The sequence below is a fragment of the Pinus tabuliformis genome, chromosome 9 (genome assembly GCF_031772625.1).
Source record: "Pinus tabuliformis cultivar Carrire ecotype Pingquan chromosome 9, CPIR1, whole genome shotgun sequence".
Taxonomy (NCBI): Eukaryota; Viridiplantae; Streptophyta; class Pinopsida; order Pinales; family Pinaceae; genus Pinus; species Pinus tabuliformis.
Window position 1 is genome coordinate 1,748,511,437 of NC_142307.1, and position 19,141 is coordinate 1,748,530,577.

The window sequence follows — 19,141 nt, forward strand, 5'->3', positions numbered from 1 at the left end:
CTCAGTGCTAAACCATGCAGGGACCACTACATGTGAATGGAGATAGATAATCGTTGGAGTTATAGTACATGTGCGTAGGAAAGATTGATATGTTAACCACCAGAGCACCGTCAGCTGAGACCACTGGAAAGAAGTTGTCACATGCGTTGTCTCCTCCTCTACATGGTTAGCAAATAACTAATGGTCTTCGAGTTAATATAAAGTTTTGTATTTGGGTGTTTGTTACAGTTTGTTCTAAAACTAATTGAAGCACAATGAGTGATTACACTAAGGTGGAAAATCATGACTAGACCGAGCCTTTAGTAACCAAACTTAGAAGAATTTCATTCCCAAACTTAGATGAGGAAGTTCGAATGCATTCAAGAGGTTATAAAGGCAGTTTTGTTCATGAAGAGGGGCAGAGAGTGGTTTTGAGTTTCATGTGCATGTTCTAGAGGGATATATACTATTTTGTTTTCAGTGTAACAGGAGCATCCGAAGTTAGGATTGGGAACCGTGACAGGCGTTGCAAAGCTGATTCAGAGAGCTATTCTATGAAAGTGACCAGAAGTTCCTACATACACATTCATTTTGGTCATAGTTTTGTGCAATCTACCTCTTTTTTATCAATCCTAATAAAGTAGTGGCGCATCTTGAAAGCGAACCCGGATATGTAGTCCATCAGGGACAAACTCCGTAATTAATTTTGATGTTTGATATCCCTATGTATTTGTTGTTTTCATTATTTTTTTTCATCTTATTTATGTTTTCTCATCTGTCATCAAGTCTTCTTCTCAAGTAGTTCTCATGGTTTCAACACTTTAAGTTAACATTCATTTCACTATTGGCATAATCAATTCTACTTCAGTTTCAACATATCATCATTTCACATCACATAATTTGGTATAAGAGAAGGCTGCATTTGTAGAATTGGCCATTGAATGTTAACCAAGTCTAAGTCACAATGTGGAGAAGGAATCCTTGAGCAAATTGATCCAGAGATTGGAAAATGAAGTCGTTCATAAGTCGACCATGACAGGATTTCATGAAGGTGAAAATCCAGAAACTAAGATGAGCGAGGAATAGTTTTAGCAAGCATTCTTGACTATGCAATTGATATTGGGAGAACTCTACAAAGACAAGAAAGTGAGAGATGCAGCCTCTTCTTCAAAGATATCAAAGAAGGACAAAGGTAAAGTCAAAGTTGATAAACCACCTTCACCTCCATCATCTCCATCATAATCTCCTTATTCTTCTTCTTCCAATGTAGAATTTGAAACAAAAAAGAAACCTAAGAAAAAATCTCTTTTAAAGCCTGATGTAAAATTTGAGTTACCTATTTATGATGGTGAAATGAATCCTGAAAATCTAGATAACTAGATTAAGTAGTTAGATGTGTATTGTCGTATTCAGAACATTTCTGACGATAAAGCGAAAATTCAGTTAGCTACACTTAGAATGGGGGGAACAAATTTAATCTGGTGGGAAAGTAAAACTCAGATAGATGTAAAGCGGAAAGATAAGGTCATCTCTTCATGGTCTAAGTTTTTAAAAGCTCTTAGGAAACAATTCTATCCTTTAGGATACATGGAGCAAGCTACTATTGTTATAGACATTTTTGTGCGTTACAGCTCTAAGCATGAAATTTCCATAAACCAAGGGATCCTAAGTCTCTAAAAGTGTTGTTCCGGCCCCTAAAGGGACAAGGTCAACAAATTACAGCTTCTCCCAGAAGTTCTCCACCAGAAACTGCTCAGAATCAGTCAAATCAGGATCATTTCAGCTGCTCCACTAGCTAGCTGCATTGCATAGCACCCAAGTACACTAGCTAGGTGCATTGCAACGCACCTAAATTCACTACCATGGTGTGTTGAGCGGGAAATGACAAATGGCAATGTCATTCTGCGAGGTGGACAGAGAATGAAAGCTTCCAGAATCTTCCCCAATGACACTTGCCTCACTGAGTTCAACCAAGGATGAGTAAGAGGCTCTCAGTCTCCAAGTGGAAACAAGAACTGACAGAGAGAGGCCACTAGTCAAATCATAAGCTGACTCATCCTCTTTGCATACATCTATATATGGATCCCTCATCCCAGAGATCTCGAGGCTGGAATTTTGTACATTGCAGAGAATTGTTGTTGGTTTAGAGATAGATATTAGAGTATTACGTGATTTATTCTTTGTTGGAGGTGAAGAGGGGATTCCTTTGCTGGGGGGCTGTTGCTGGATCAGGAATCACTAGTTGTAACTCCTCCTAGATCTTCTTGTTATATCAATAAAACTATTTGAGTTTCTCCTACATGCTTGTGTATCATTGATGTTTATTACATTTGTATGTTTAGCTTAAATCTGATCCTAAGCTATTTATGAATATAAATACATGTCTTTGTGTAGTTTTCTTCTTCTGTGATCTTACAGGAATTTGGTGAAGCTGGGCAAGTATGGGAGCAGGTAGCTGGAAGCTGTCAAAGAGGAGAGAGATTGGATCAAAGGACTAGCGTAAGACACAGGTTGGTTCATCCTATTCCTCTTCGTTTATAGTTCATAAAGAAGAATACGAAAGTAGTTTTCTCTGTTTGTTTCTAAGGTCACTATCACACCTTAGTGGGATAGGGCCGTTCTGAATAGAAACTTTTCCCATTAACAAAATGGCGACTCAACTGGGGAACGTGTCTAATTAGTTTGTTTGTGTTTCTCTTGTTGTTTGTTTCATAAACTTAGAAGTAGCAATCGAACTGCATTTGCCATTAGCAAATGCAAAGTAGACATTTGCTACTTCAATCCATTCACTCGATCTGTTTATGATTTGAACAGTTGACTCACAAATGATCTGATTGGACTTTGTGATAGCTCTTACACCTCTTTTAAATCTACCCTCTGATTGTGCATTACTGATTGCTTTTACTCAGCCAAAAACCATAGGTTAAACTGCAAACCGTGACCCAGAACCCGGATAGAATTCTCGTTTCTGCCCCAGCGCAGGCTCTGTGAAGAGATTCTGCATTTCAACGCAGTTCCCGAGAGGGCTACCTGCGCTGCAATCCAGTTTATCTGTGTAACAGGTGCGCTGATCAGCCTAGCCTTGTGCAGTTGAGGTTCTTTGCTTCATTTTTTCAGTTTTGTCTCTGATTTTTGCAGCCTGTGATCAGTGTATGTGTCTGTTTGAAAACCCCTTTTCTTTGCCTTAATTCCGCCTCCTTTGTACAAAAATACTATAGATGTTTTTGTGTGTTTGTTACATCATTTACAGTTTTCCATTGAAAAAGTAGAATAGTCATACTGTCGTACTTTGATTTAGATCTGTCGTAAGTGTCGATTTTGATCATAGGAGAAAGTTTATTTGTTGTTGACAGTCGATTATGCTTTTAATTTTGCCTTTGGTTTGAATTTGTGACTTTCTAGTGTCTAAACGAGTATTTATTTCAAAATCATAAAGTGTCATAATCATCTCTACCTTTTGATTTCGAAAAGAAGCTTGTTTGTGTTTGTCACTTGAAAGCAAATTCAGATTTGTACATCAAGTTTCCTTTTAGGCATCAATATTAAGAAAGTGAAAAACAAATACATGCACATGTGCATTTGCATATTGATAGTTTGTTTGGCTTGATTTAGGAAAAGTGCATTTACAGTGTGCTCTTTGCTCTTTGAGAAAAGATTGTGTCTTTCTTTTCCCCTTGTAGCTAGGATTTTCATTGTTGAAAAGAGATAAAAGTTTGCTTATCATCTTTAGATTGCATTTTAGGAATTACATCTACATCTCGTGGTGAACCCAAAAGGCAAACTTCATAAGAAATATCAACTTAAAATAAATTGAATGAATCTAACAACGCTTTGGAACTTAACGCACAACATTTACAGGTCTAGGCTAGAGACGTATTCCGGCGTCGTAAGACCTGGTAACTGTTGTCCTCACTGATGATTGGGTGATTCCTCCACTTTGAGATGATAAGTGCGAATATGGACTTGTGCTCCCACGTACCGTCGAGTATATATTGGGAGACCCCTATAGGCTTAAAACCTTTTATCCATAGGAAGCCAGGTCGGCCGCCCTACTGATCGCAATGCACCGAACACAGCATTCGGGAAGATTGACTGCCGTACCGTAAAAAGTATTCTGCAGTTTTGCGATTGGTTTGGTACTCCCTCTACCTAGATCTCCAAAGCAATCCCTTTCGTTCCTTTTCAGACTCCTTAACGGAAAAGGTCCATCTAAGCATTGTCACTTCAGGCTCATTAAAAATCTAAGGAGACTAGAGTCATCTTTTTTTTTTTCTCGACTCTTAAAAACTGAAAAAACAAGTTGTGTCAAAAGTGTCTAAAATTCATTTAATTCGGAAACATACTTCCCCTTTTTATTTTAGTTGATCGAGTAATCCGCAATCATGGAAGAAATTCAATTGAAACCCCGTCGTTCACGGAGGGTTACGAGTCAACCGTCTTTGTCTCCGGAATCGAAACCAGTACGGACAAAGCGAACTCGTTTAACCGGTTCAAAGTCTTCTATTAAAGTTAGAACAAGTGTTCCAACGACATCAGAGATTCTGGTTACTCCAAACATTTCTAGAATCCCTACCTCTACAGAAGAAGTTCAACAGCCATAGAGGGACAGTGATACTAATCCTAGTCTGAGTGTAAACAGTTGTGTTACCGAACCAGTTCCATCTACAACCGTTTCGGAGAGTCTTGCTCTTCAAACATCTGTCGCTGTCAATTCCACAACTTCTTCGGCACCAGAAATATTTTACGAACCTAATGGTCTTCCCCTTCCACCTGGTCTGATTGCAATTGAAGAAATTGTAGAAGATCCTCAAACAAGTACTCCAACGCACTTTGGAGTCGGGATCACTCTATATCCTTCTTCATCAGAAGTTAGTCTACCACCAACGGAAGTTCCTGTAGAATCGCTAGGTAATCTTTTGGATAGACTACAAATGTCTGAACAACCGTCAACATCTAGGACTGTGTCGTCTGACACAGCAATAGCAGAACTCCCTGTTGTCACTCCAACAATGTTCGCCGGCATACCATCTGTCCCGATTAGCTCTCAACCGCTAGAAGGATCCCACTCAGGGGCTATTTCGACACTCAGGTCCGTTCCTGTTTGTTCATCCGGAATAATATCCGGAAACTCTTATGTTTAGTCTCAACAAATTGATCCGTTTGGAGGTCAATTTGGGCAGTCCGGTCCCCAAGGGCAAACAATCCCCTTGAGTTCTGCATTACCACCGTATGGGGGGCAATATGTCCTTTCATTATCCCCTCCAGGAGGATATCCATACGTGAGTTCACAACAATATTCAAGTTATACTAGAATTGCCTCAAGTGGTTGGGTACCTATACTACCTCAACAACCAAGAGTTGTGTATTCGATGCAACAATGTGTACCAATGTCGAACATCCCGACTACACCGGCTATTGTGACGGTGTCACAAGTTCAAACACTACCTGTTGTATGCCAACCTCAGATTTCTCAGGTTGTAATGCAACAGCCCCTTGACCCTGTGACTCAACCACAATCACCAACTAGTGGGGCCACACAGGTCCAGACAGGTACAATTACCCCACACCTTGGTCCAACGGTTAGTATAGTGCAACAGCACATGGCTTCTCAACCATGGCTGGTGCAATACCAACAACCACAATTCCAACAAGTGTACCAAGGTTCTGAGCAGCAAATATTTGCGAACAGTGGATAGCCTTACATTCAAAATGGTCAAAATCAACCATTTTACAATGCTCATTTCCACCGACCTTATCAGTCATACCAGCCTCAAATGCATTATGCTGGCATGCAAAGACAAACTGCTCAGGCAATCCCATCTTACCCTAGGTATGCTTCACCTAATTTGAATCAGTAGTTACCATTCATGGAAACTTTAGAGTTACCTGATTTAAACCGGTTAACAAATGATCCAATTGCTTACGCCCCTTGGTGGCCAGCGATTCCACATAAACATCCAACATATATTCCTAAAATTAATGGAAATCCGGGTGAAGATCCATCGAATCACGTGATGACATTTCATCTATGGTGTTCATCAAACACCCTAAATGATGATTCGATAAGACTTCACCTCTTTTAGAGGACATTAAGGGGTCCAACGGCAAAATGGTACATTGAATTGCCTAGAGCTTCGTTCGACAACTTCAGTACCTTAGCCACAACCTTTTTAACCCATTTTCAATTGCGGATAATGTATGAAACGGGAATAGAACTCCTTACCAACTTTAAACAGACAATGACCACTCACATATCTGATCATATACATGAGTGGCGACGTCGTCGTAGGATGGTAAAAACGTACATTCCCGATCAGCTATTAGCTGAATGGTTTATCAAGTCATTACTACCTTCCATCATGGAAGATGTGGCAAAGGGGGGAGTCATAACGGAAGAGCAAGTTATCACTCGTGCACAACATCTGGACTTGATCTATACTCAGTCCGGCACGCTCTACGACAAAATACCTGACGCCCCTAGACCGGAATTCTCAATTCCTCCTCCTCCTAAATCAAACAATGACTCTCACGCCGGTGATGGCGTGATTGGCACAACAGACACGAAATTGATAAAGGCTACATCCAAGAAGGCCCGTAAGATTTCACATCAAAATGCAAAATATGAACTTCTTGCTTCGGAAGTAAATGTCGTATCGATAGATAAGGGCAAAGAAACCAAACAACCAGGAAGCAAGAATAAAGGCAAAGGGAAGAAGAAGAAACAGGATGAGTCATCTCCTGAAAACCCTTCTTCAAACCCTCCTGGAAATAGGAAACCAAAAACTCCATGCCATATATGCGATGAGGATCACTGGACATCAGAATGTCCGTACAAAGCTGAGCTTAAAAAATTCTTTAAGAGTTCGAAAACCTCAGCAGTGTTAACTGATCCGTTTCCAAATCCAAGAGCAAATCTGGTTGAAAATGGAAATGCTTCCCCGTCTCAAGTGCTGATGTTGTCAATTTCAAAAGAGAAGAATGATGCTTTGATTTCGACAAGGAACAAAGCTTACGGGAATCCGTAGCTGTCAAACAACAAGGATAAAGATCAACCAAGTAGTTCGTCAACAACTTCGACAGAAGTTGTACCACCCACCATTCCTGAATTGACAATAAAACTGCCGAAGGGAGTAGTACACAAGTCGAAATTTAATCCCCGCGCTAGAGCAGCGCAGCATTATAACATAGTGGAAGATTTGGCCCAATCGCCATCCGCTATGTCGACTCTTGAAGTACTACAAAATTTCTCATCCAAAAGGCAGGCTTTATTATCGGCCATTGGTGGGATTGATCCAAAGGTTTCCAATCTTGTATCCTTCGACCACAAACGATACGATCCTCAGTTACTGGCTCAACTAACTTTCGTTGTTCAAGTGAAAGCCCTCAACAAAATTGTTCATCGAACAATTATTGATGAGGGGGCATTTACATGTATCATGTTGATGAGTTACTGGAAAACTTTAGGATCCCCAACCTTGTCGCGGTCTGCGACGACATTAAAAGCATTCGATGGAAGGACATATACCCCATATGGTATCCTAAATAACTTGAAAGTCAAACTAGGAGGGAAAACAGTAGAGATAGATGTTGAAGTCATCGATGGGAATCTTGATTATAACATCCTACTAGGAAGACCATGGATATATGCTATGGCAGCTGTTGTGTCGACCTATTTTAGAAAGATTGCATTTCCCTTTCAAGGAGGGATTACAATCGTCGATCAACAAAACTTCCTCCCCAATGGTTCTCAAGTTACAGGAAGCATTCCCATGATCCATGGAAGCCCCAATTCGCTTCAGAATATCAGAGTAGGCCTACTAAAAGATCCTATACTAATGGGAACTTTCTCTCTTCCACCTCCAAGCAATCTGGCGGAAGTAGCGTCGATAGGAACCTGCAACATGATATCTTCCACAAAGATCTCAGAAAACGATATCAACATGGATCATGCAATGGTTTTTCCCCCAAGCCCAATGGAAATATTATAGCAATCAATGTTTCTAGCATGGGAGGCAAACCCAAATCAACGCTCATCAAGCGTTTGGATAGATAGGTCTAGAGAATATGGTAATTCTCCAAGCTATGGTAATTGAAGGAGCACCATGGAATGATTCCCACCATCGTTCCCTTCTTCCGGATTGTGAAGAAGAGACTCAAAATGACCTTTATCATCCTCCAGTCTTTGATTTTCTATTAAATACTGTAAATATGGTGGATTCCGAGCGAAACTTATCCAACATTGAAGAGACTATAGCCATAAATATCTCGACCAAAACAGATGTTGTAGAGAATATTTATGTTGGCAAATGTTGTTCTCCTTCAGAACTGGAAATATATAACGCTCTTTTTCGCAAATTCAGAGATGTCTTTGCTTGGTCATACAGTGAAATGCCAGGCATCGACTCGAGTATCGTTGAACACGAAATTAAGATGTATGCAGATGTCAAACCAGTACGACAACGGCTAAGGCAGGTGCACCCCAAGAAAGCCGCTGCCATTAAGGCAGAAGTTGAAAAACTTCTCCATGATGGTTTCATCTACCCGGTTCCTCTAACCGATTGGGTATCGAATATTGTCCCTGTTATGAAGAAACATGGCACAATTAGAGTGTGTGTCGATTATAGAGATGTAAATCAAGCTTGTCCAAAAGACAACTACCCTACACCCTTCATCGACCAGATAATTGATGAATGTGTCGGATGCGAAATCTTTTCATTCATGGATCGATTCTCCGGGTATAATCAAATAAATATCTGCCCACAGGACCAGTCAAAGATTGCACTCATTTGTCCGTGGGACACATTCGCATATCGAAAATTACCCTTTGGTTTAAAGAACGCAGGGGCAACATTTCAGAGGGAAATGAATTATGCCTTCCATGACATCAAAAACATCGTTCAACCATACCTCGACGACCTTCTGGCTCATTCGCGAAAGCGGACTGATCATCCGCAACATTTAAGAGTGATATTTCTATGTTGCCGACACTACAAGATACGACTCAATCCGCACAATTGTGTATTTTGCGTCAGTTTTGGTCGTTTACTTGGCTTTGTAGTCTCCAAGGATGGGATTCGTCTCGACCCGTGTAAGGTCTAGGCAATCACAAATTTGCCTCCACCTTCAAATTTGCTTCAGATTCAGAAACTCCAAGGGAAAGCAAACTTTCTGAGGAGGTTCATTCCAAATTACGTCGAACTTGCTAAAGGTTATACACGTCTTTTGAAAAAGGAGGTACCCTTTGTCTGGGATCAAGTTGCGCAAGCTTCCTTTGATGCTTTAAAAGATTCCCTAATGAAAGCATCATTAATGTACGCCCCCGATTATCAAAGAGATTTTAACCTGTATCTGGCTGCAGCAGATACGACCATCGCAATGGTTTTAGTTCAAGAAGTCGATGGAATTGAACATCCTATATATTATTTACGTAAAAACTTAAATGATACAGAAAGCAAATATTCTTATGTTGAAAAACTAGCGCTTACAGATGTTCAAGCGATACAAAGATTTCGACACTATGTCCTCTTTCGGAAAACTACCATTCTGTCAGATTGCAACCCCATGACTTATACATTGTCGCGACAGTTGCTGGGGGGCAAATATTCAAAATGGATAGCGATCCTTCAAGAGTTTGATCTGGAATTTGTAAAATCCAAGTCAGAGAAAGCTCTAGTTTTCGCATAACTATTATGTGATCTCCCATCGTCGTCCAACGATGAACATCCAAAGAATCAATCGTGGATGAGAATTTGTTTCTGATATCTACAAGCAATGAGTGGTATGGAGATATAATAATTTATCTCCAAACCCAAAAATTTAGGCCAAACACCTCACACTCTGAACAAAAACGTATTCGATACCAAGAAAAAGACTACATGATCGTCGGTGATACACTTTACCGTTGTGGTATCGATACAGTTCTGAGAAGGTGCCTCACCCATGAGGAGGCCGAAAAAGCCCTGAATGAGTGTCATTCAGGCGCCTATGGGGGGCATCAATCTGGATATGCTACAGCACAAAAAATCTTACGAGCAGGATACTTCTGGCCAACAATGTTCAAAGATTGCATAACCGCAGTCAGAAGTTGCCATGCTTGTCAAATTTTTGATAGCAAAACCAGAAGACCACCGGCACCTCTACAGTCAATAGTTGTTGTTGGGTCGTTCACCAAATGGGGCATCTATTTCATGACATGTAACCCCACCTCGACTGGGGGGCATGGGTATATCATAGTCGCAGTTGACTATTTTACCAAATGGGCCGAGGCGATGCCGACATTAGATAATACTGGTGAAACAGCTGCCCTTTTCTTTTTCAATCATGTAGTCGCCAGATTCGGCGTACCAAAGGCTATAGTCACAGATCATGGATCGCATTTTCGCAATCACATGATGGTCGAATTAGCTGCCAAACTAGGGTTGTCTCACGACAGCGCTACCCTGTATTATCCACAAGCCAACGGACAAGTTGAAGTGATCAACAAGGTCCTGAAGCGCATGTTGCGAAGGATGATTGGAGTTCACAAAAGAAGGTGGCACCTAATCCTGTACTCAGCCTTGTGGGCTTACCGAACATCGGTAAGGAATGCAACCGGGTTCACACCCTTCCAACTGGTATATGGACTGGAAGCAGTCTTACCAGTCCAGTGTGAAATCTCGTCTCTCAAACTCGCAATTGATCTCCTCCCCAGAACTTCAGAAGAAGAGACTCGTTTCTTGGAAATAATCCAATCGGATGAAACCCATCGTGACGTCGCTTTGGCTAACGAAGCCCATAAGAAACGAGTCAAGGCGCAGTTCGACACAAATGTCAAACCCTGTGTCTTCTCGGAAGGTGACTTGGTCTTGCTTTACGACCAAGAATCCGATAAATTGGGAGCAGGTAAATTTAAGTCTTTATGGATGGGCCCCTATATTGTTAAACGAGTCTTAGCAAAAGGAGCCTACGAGTTAATGGATTATGTCGGAATTCCACTGGCGCAACCTCGTAATGGGTTGTACCTCAAGCGTTACTATGCATAAATAGTAACCAATATGCTTTTGTTATATTTTTGTTTTCGGTAAATCGTTTTTTTTGGTCAAGTAGTCCACTTTTTACACTTATTTCAGATGTTAAACCTATTGGAGCCATGTGTTGGATATGCTGACGGAGAGAGTCGTAGTTCGCAGAACCTGTCCTCCACAGCCTGGGCCATTTTTTATCCAAGCGGCGAGTTAGTAAGTTTCGGAGGTGTATGTATTGGTCAATCAACGAATAACATCGTTGAGTATAGCGCGTTGATGGAACTTCTCTCTGATGCCATCACCCATGGTATACGCCGACTAATTGTCAGGCTAGACTCACAACTCGTAATACTACAACTCAATGGTATATATTCCATCCGAAACCCAGCTATTTATCGCATGTTCCTAAGGGTTAAGATTTTGGAAAGATAATTTGATCTTATTCAATACCAACATATTTCCAGAAACTTAAACACATTAACCGACTCATTAGCAAACTATGTGTTAGATAGACATTTGCAACATTTATAAAAAGAAACACATCATCAATGTTTTACATGTGCATCATATAACTCAACCAAAATAAAACCCCGAAAATCAAAAATATATATAGCTGTTTATGGTTTACATATAATGTTCTGTAACCAAGACAAAATCGGTCACATGACCCAAAAACTCAAAATTCTAGGGGGCACCCTAGTCTAATGATGCTCGTGATAGCAAGTCACAGCTTGTGCGATCATGCGTCAGAGACGAGTCCATCGTCTGGGCACACCAGTAGTATGCCGCTGTAACTGCAAAGGTAGCTCGTCAGTCCTCACATCTGGTATACCGAGAGTGAGGCCCTCAATCTGCTCCTGTAAAGCTGAGAGAATCTCTGCCACATTGAGGTCGCGAAGGATAACTCTTATGGCGGCCTCTCCTGCTGCGGCAACAACTGGTACTCTCAGGCGAACTACTGGACGAAAAGGACCAACATCTGCATGTACACATGAGTTTGATTAAAGTCTTGATAGAATAAATCACAAGGACATTATAAACAAAAACAGTAAAGAGCGATATGGTCAGAGATTTTACCAATAGCACCCCACTGCTCGCCATCCGGCAGTACTAAATCTGGATCACCCCGGAAGTCCATGCCAACATATGGATACTTGGCATAAACCGTCTCCTGATGATCAAACCACCTGAAGAAGGTATCAGAAAACGAAATCTGAGACTGGCCAGCATGCCTAGTCATATGGTCAACCCATCTCTGCATACGTGGTTTAGTAGGAGAAGGTAAGTCGAGTGCAATGTACTGCGGCTGCATCAGTGGTATCTTCTCCAAGGAAAAGGTGGTCAAAATAGAACTGAACCCAAAGTTCTTCAACCTCCCGTTCTTTATCTTGGTCAACTGTTCTTTCATCACAAGAAGTACAGCGTCACACCAGTTGAACACCTTCGGTTGGAGGCATGTTGCATATAGGATCTGTTGGCTACATGAAGAGATGCACTATCGGCCATCCTACCAAAAGTAAACAGGATAGTCCTAAGGGACCTATCAGTGACATCACGAATGATGATCTTGCCATCTTTACTCGGCTGAGATCCTTCCCTGCAATACTGGCGGACGTAATCTCTCACAAAATCGCCTCCTTGCATCGAACCTGACAAAGAGATGGGGGCACCCCGCCTCGACAAGCCAGTCAAGAAATAGATGTCTACTGCAGTCAAGGGGATAGATTTGCCCCTAATCTGGAAAACTTTATTGATAGGATCCCAAGCATCGAGAAAATACTGCAGTAAGTTAATTTGTTGTTTCATGCTAGAGATGCGGAAGAACTTCAGCAGGCCACTATAACTGGATCATGTAGGGCAATCATGTCCTCTTCTTCATGTTCTCGTTCTCACCATGTAAGGGTCATCTTGCTCCGAGATCTCTAGAAAAACAAACAAGAGAGGAGTTAGATCCTGATTTTAATGAGAAACAGGAAAAAATTCCATAAAAAACTGTGCAACAAATTCCCTTTGTGTGCCCAACGCACCTGCAGCAGTGTTCCAGGTGTGTTGAATGTCAAACTGCCTTCATACAGGCCAACATTCAACATAGGTTTCGATGTAATGAGGGTGCGTTGATGGCATAACGAATCCCTCAAACCCCAGGGGCTCAGAAAAGCAGGGAATAAGGCACAAAATGCAAAAAAGGAAACCATGAAATGAAAGAGCTCCGGTTTAGCTCCTACCTGGTCCAGACGGTGCCGAGAATTGTCCACAGAATCTCCCGAAATCAACTGATGAAAATCGAGGGGGAAAAGCACCTCCAAAGCTCCAACAAACCAAGTTCAAATGAAATGGTAAAATGAGAGGTAAAAAACACTTTTTGATTGCTTTTACGTAGTTCAAAGTAAAATATTAGCGTTTTAATCTCATTTTCAAGCAAATATTGTTCATTTCTGACTAGTTTGATGAAGCAGTTGAAAGACACAATACTATCTTTGGAAGGAAAAAACTATTTATGGTAAAAAATCAAAACAAGACCATCTAATCGAGCAGTTTTAGCACATAGTTCAAGCTCATTAAAAAATCAACATAAGACATGAGCAAATGTTTCCACCCGCGTTTAAGCTCGTTAAAAAATTAACTATTCCCCGGCAAATAACCGTCGTGAATGTAACATTTCAGCCATTAAAGCCTTGGTCGTGTTTGCACCGTCACCTCCACTTTTCCATTGGCCGATCATTCACCTCCATTTGATTGTTTACCCATTTTGAGGAACAGCTGCGAAGAGTGATTTCACTAGCCATCTTTGTGACACTGCCGTGATTGGAAAATTCCAACCCTTACCAAGAATTAGCTGCTACACATTTTATCACTCGTTCCGCAAAAGACGAGTCTTCTTTAAGATATTTTTAACTTACTCGTAAAATATGAAAAGATTGTCGAGTCTTGGCCTTCCAGCTCATTAAAGTGATAGGAAGTGCTATCCCTCCTCTAGATTTTAATCTTTTGGGACCTGAGGGATTATTGCACAAAAAGATCGAGCGCTTGTTTTGTTCGGCTCGTTAAAACTATCGAAAATTCATCCCTTCTGTATTGTTTTATACTTTTTCGGACTTAAGGGATTATTACGAAAAAGGAATTTTTGAGTTACCTTTACGTACCTTTTCAGACTCTCTAAAAATGAAAAGGACCGAGTAATGTTTGTTGTTAAACTCGTTAAAATGATTAATAGTGACAAACTTGTCTTTAGACGAGAACGAGTTTCACTATCGCTAGGCTCGTTAAAGCATAGCGATGGGTTTGCCCGAAGGGAAAATTATAGAACAAGCATATGTTATCCTCCTCAAGCTTGACAAAAATAAAGAGGTACTGGTCAGCAATGACTGGGGAAAAATTGGGAAGAAAACTCAAAGAATCTTTATTGGTAGCAAGTCGCTCTTGAACATGACACTTCCACTCCGTGCCTGAGTCGGGTTGGGTTGTTTCATTTACCGGTCACATCACCATGGTCACGCCATACCATCCACATTTGGGGTAAATGCTACCAATCCATCAGATAAGTGTCACCGACATGTTCAAGAGAAGTCATACAGAAAAGTCACCCGCGTCCCATCCACTACCATACATTATACTTCATTCTTTCATGGCCGCCATCCTAAACCATATATCATCAGATCATTTTCACCTCCATCAAAATCATTTGATCCGTTCCATGTCATTGATGTGGGATTCATTAAGGCCCTCCTTTGACAGATCGCTTCTTGTCGACACCAGCTCATTATCCAAGAAGTTGATCTAGGAACACCCCATTCAGTACTTTGAAGCTTGCATGCCTCAATGGTAAGTTTCTCACTTCCAGCGACAGGTATACATCAATGACCCTCGACCAAAAGATTTTGCGTGGTGTGTTGGCATTATGATTCAGGTGTTGTCCTTGATGGCAAACCCATTCAGGTGATAAATCAAGAAGGACGCGGGAAATATGTTCAGCAAGTGCGTCCCCGCAGGTATACAATACAGAACCCGCGTCCAGGGACGCAGGCCAGCCATTCAGGAGGTGCGTCCGCCCAGTGCACACATTTCAAGGCAAGAGAAAAGCACATGGGGGTTTCTTGTGTGGTATCTAGCCGACGGTTTTGTGTTTCTATGGTGTCGGCTCGTGGTATTGTTCCATGTTTTGGGGAGAAGCTTGACTATATAAAGCAGAGGAATTCATTTGGATTGAGCATCATCTTGGTTGAAGATCTTTTGGTGAGATCTAGTCCAGATCTATGAAGGCGAATCTTCTAATGGACTGTGATCTCTATGGCGCATGATCAGATCTGTGGATCTGAGTGTTTGGGTTGGTTCTGAAGTCCTCATATCTTTTATATCTGAAGGGACGCAGGTTCAGTGAAGGGAAAGTGCGCCGGGACGCAGTACAGTAAAGGCTCAGGTGCGTCTCTGAGGCAAAGGACGCAGCGCGACTGTGATATTGGGTGCGTCTCTGAGGCAAAGGACGCGGCACGACTGTGTTATTGGGTGCGTCTCTAAAGAAAAAGACGCGGCGCGATAGTGTTTCTGGGTGCGCCGGTCGCAGCAAAGCATAGAGGAACAGTGCGCCGGCACGCAGAACAGTGGAAGGTAGACTGCGTCCAGTCGCAGGTCACAGAAAGAAAATATGCGTCCCTGTCTTAAGATGATCTGTTGACTGTATATTTCTGTTCATAAGGTGTTCTGGGTTATTTCTGTAATTACTGATCTGATATCTGTAGTGGACTGTATCTGTTGTATACTTGTTGATCATTTGATTCTTCATGAAAAGAAGTAGGGGGTTGTAGCTCCCTTCCAGGAGAGACTGGAAAACGAGAGAGAGTTGTAGCTCTCTGCAGGTTGCAGCCTGCGTGCTGGTAAAGGACTGCACCAGTACAAAATCATTGTAAAAAGAACTTCTTGAAAGAAGATAGAGACATATTGCAGCAGGTGGTTTTCTCCCGCATTGGGTTTCCACCTTACATCTTGTGTTCTTTGGTGTGACTGTCTATTTTCTTTATTCATGCTCATTATTTATGGTACTGATATGCAAGAATAATTCAAAAGATAAAATAAGGAAGATTTGGTAAATTGCTTGATAATACTGATTCACCCCCCTCTCAGTATTATTTCCAACAATTGGTATCAGAGCAGGTCCTTCAGAAAAGCTTGATCGCTTGAAGGTAGATCGTTCATCATGAGCAACTACGAGAGAGAAGCATCAATCAGGCCACCAGTTTTTGATGGGACAAACTTCAATTATTGGAAGGTAAGAGTTACTGCATATCTTCAATCCCTTGGTACTGAAGTTTGGAACATTGTAGAAACAGGCTATGCTTTTCCTTCAGCTACTCCTACAGATCCAGCTGAGAAAAAGACATATGAAACAAATGCAAAAGCAGTCAGTACTCTATTAGGAAGTATATCCCAAACAGAATTCATGAAGGTCATGCACTTCAAATCAGCAAAAGAGATATGGGACAAAATGATCACTAGCTATGAAGGAGATGAACAGGTAAAGGAAGCTAAACTTCAAACTCTCAGGATTCAATATGAGACTCTCAAGATGTATAATGATGAAAGTGTGGCTAATTACTTTCTTCGGGTAGATGAGATTGTTAATTGTATGAAAAATTTGGGTGAAGAAATAAAAGAGACTATAGTAGTTCAAAAGATTCTAAGATCATTATCCCCCAAGTTTGAATCTAAAGTATCTGCAATAGAAGAAAAGGAAAATCTCAAAGTTCTCACTATGTCTCAGCTACATGGAATTCTAACTGCTTATGAAATGAGAAAGGGAGGACCATCAGACAGAAGGGAGGCTGCTTTTAAAGCATCAGGCAAAGAAGATTACTATGAAGCAAGCCATGATCCAGAAGAAGAAGAAGAAGAATCAAATTTTGTCAGAAATCTTCAAAGGGGTTCTGGAAGGTTCAGAGGTAAGCTACCCTTCAAATGCTTTGCTTGTGGAAGAGTAGGTCATTATGCTGCAAAATGCTCTTATAAGGATAAAGGAAAGGAACCAGTTAGATGGAATAAGAAACAAAGCACAAATAAGAAAAGCTACTACACCCATGAAGATAGTGATGGCTTATCAAACAGTGATGAAGATGAACAAGGTAATAAATATAGGTTGTTAATGGCATTTGAAGATGATGATTATGAGGATGCTGTAGATGTGGATAACCTTTATGATGAAATTACTAGACTCAAGAGATGCATAGAAGAAAAGAACATGATTATTGATACTCTACAATTCCAAATTGATGAAAAGGAAAAACATCTTGAAAAATTAGAAGGTGAAATTGTTGGTCTTAGAAAAGAAATTGAGAAAACAAAAACTATTAATCTCAAGTTTGTCAAAGGATCTGAAACTTTGGATGAGATTATCAGTGTGCAGCGGTCTCCACTAAATAAGACAGGTTTGGGCTATAATGGAGAAACTTCTCAAGCATCCACTTCAAAAAGTTATCTTGATGCAGCAAGAAGAAATGAGCAAGAACACAAGGAAGATCATCAGGTAAAGCAGGGACAAATGTCAAACAGAAACTATCAGGGGCAATCCAGCTTAAGGGTGAACAAAAGCCACAACCAGCCACAGGTAAAATCTTCTCAATTTGGTTCAAGAATAGATGAAAATCGAAATTACAATCAGTTGGCTGGTAGATCCAATAATCACAGAAGCTTCTTCAATGGACAATGCTTTTCTTGCCATAACTTTGGTCACAAAGCAGCTCAATGTGTTGCGTATAAAACAATCATGACTAGGGAAGCTCAAAAACAAAGAAGTATGACAGGGATTACAAAAAGGACCTATAACAACTTTTCAGCTCTTGAAAATGAAGTTGAATGTTCTATTTGCAATAATTTTGGACATAAAGACTTTGAATGCAGAAGCAGGTTTCCGGAAAGAAAGGTACAAGAGCAGAAAAAGGAACAAGCCTCAGGCACCAAAACATGGAGAATAAAGGAACCTCAAACAGAAAGATGTGGGATAGCATTTTATGCAGAAGGACAAGAAAATCTATGGTACATTGACAGTGGATGTTCGAAGCATATGACAGGTGATAAAGAAAAACTTGAGTCTTATTCTAATTTAGAAAAGGGAAAGAAAGTCTCTTTTGGAAATGATACTCCTGCAACTATAAAAGGAAAAGGTATTGCTCCTTTAAAAGAAGATGTTAAGGCTGGAAATATTTTATTTGTTGATGGATTGAAGCATAATCTACTAAGTGTCAGCCAGATGTGTGATCAAAGAACCGAGGTTATATTCAGATCAAATGGATGCCTTGTTCGTGATCTTGATACAGGTAAAACAGTTCTCAAAGGAAAGAGAACTCCAAATAATCTATACATATTTGATGAAGGACAACAACAATGCTATCTAAGCAAGAATGAAGAGCACTGGTTATGGCATCGAAGGTTGGGACATCTAAGCTTCTCACAAATAAGGAAAGCTTGCAAATATCAGGCAGTTCGCGATCTTCCAGATATCAAAATTCCTGACAACACCATATGCAGATCATGTCAGTTTGGAAAACAAACCAGAACTAACTTTCCAGAGAAAGAAGGATCAGCCAGCATGCCTCTTGAGCTAGTACATACAGATGTATGTGGACCATTCAGAAAAAGAACACCTAGAGGAGAGGAATACTTGATATTATTTATTGACGATTTCTCCAGGTTTGTTTGGTTAGGACTTATGAAGCACAAAGATGAAGCATTCGAAAAATTCAAAACCTTCAAAGCCTTGGCTGAAAATGAATCAGGTCACAAAATTAAGTGCCTCAAATCTGACAGAGGTGGGGAATTTACTTCAAATGAATTTTTCGATTTCTGTGATGAACATGGGATAAGGAGAGAATTCTCTACAGCTAGAACGCCTCAGCAAAATGGAGTTGTTGAAAGAATGAACAGAACAATCCAACAAATGGCTCGTGCTATGCTTGATGAATCAGGAACCCCCGCAACCTTCTGGGGTGAGGCTGCACATACTGCGGTTATTATTCTCAACAAGACAAATGTCCGGGTGAACAGCACTCAAACCCCTCATGAGCTCTGGAGTGGTAAAACTCCTTCGGTAAAGCACTTCAAAATCTTTGGGAGCAAATGCTATATCAAGAATACTGAGGAGCAGCTTGGCAAACTTGATCCTAGAGCAGATG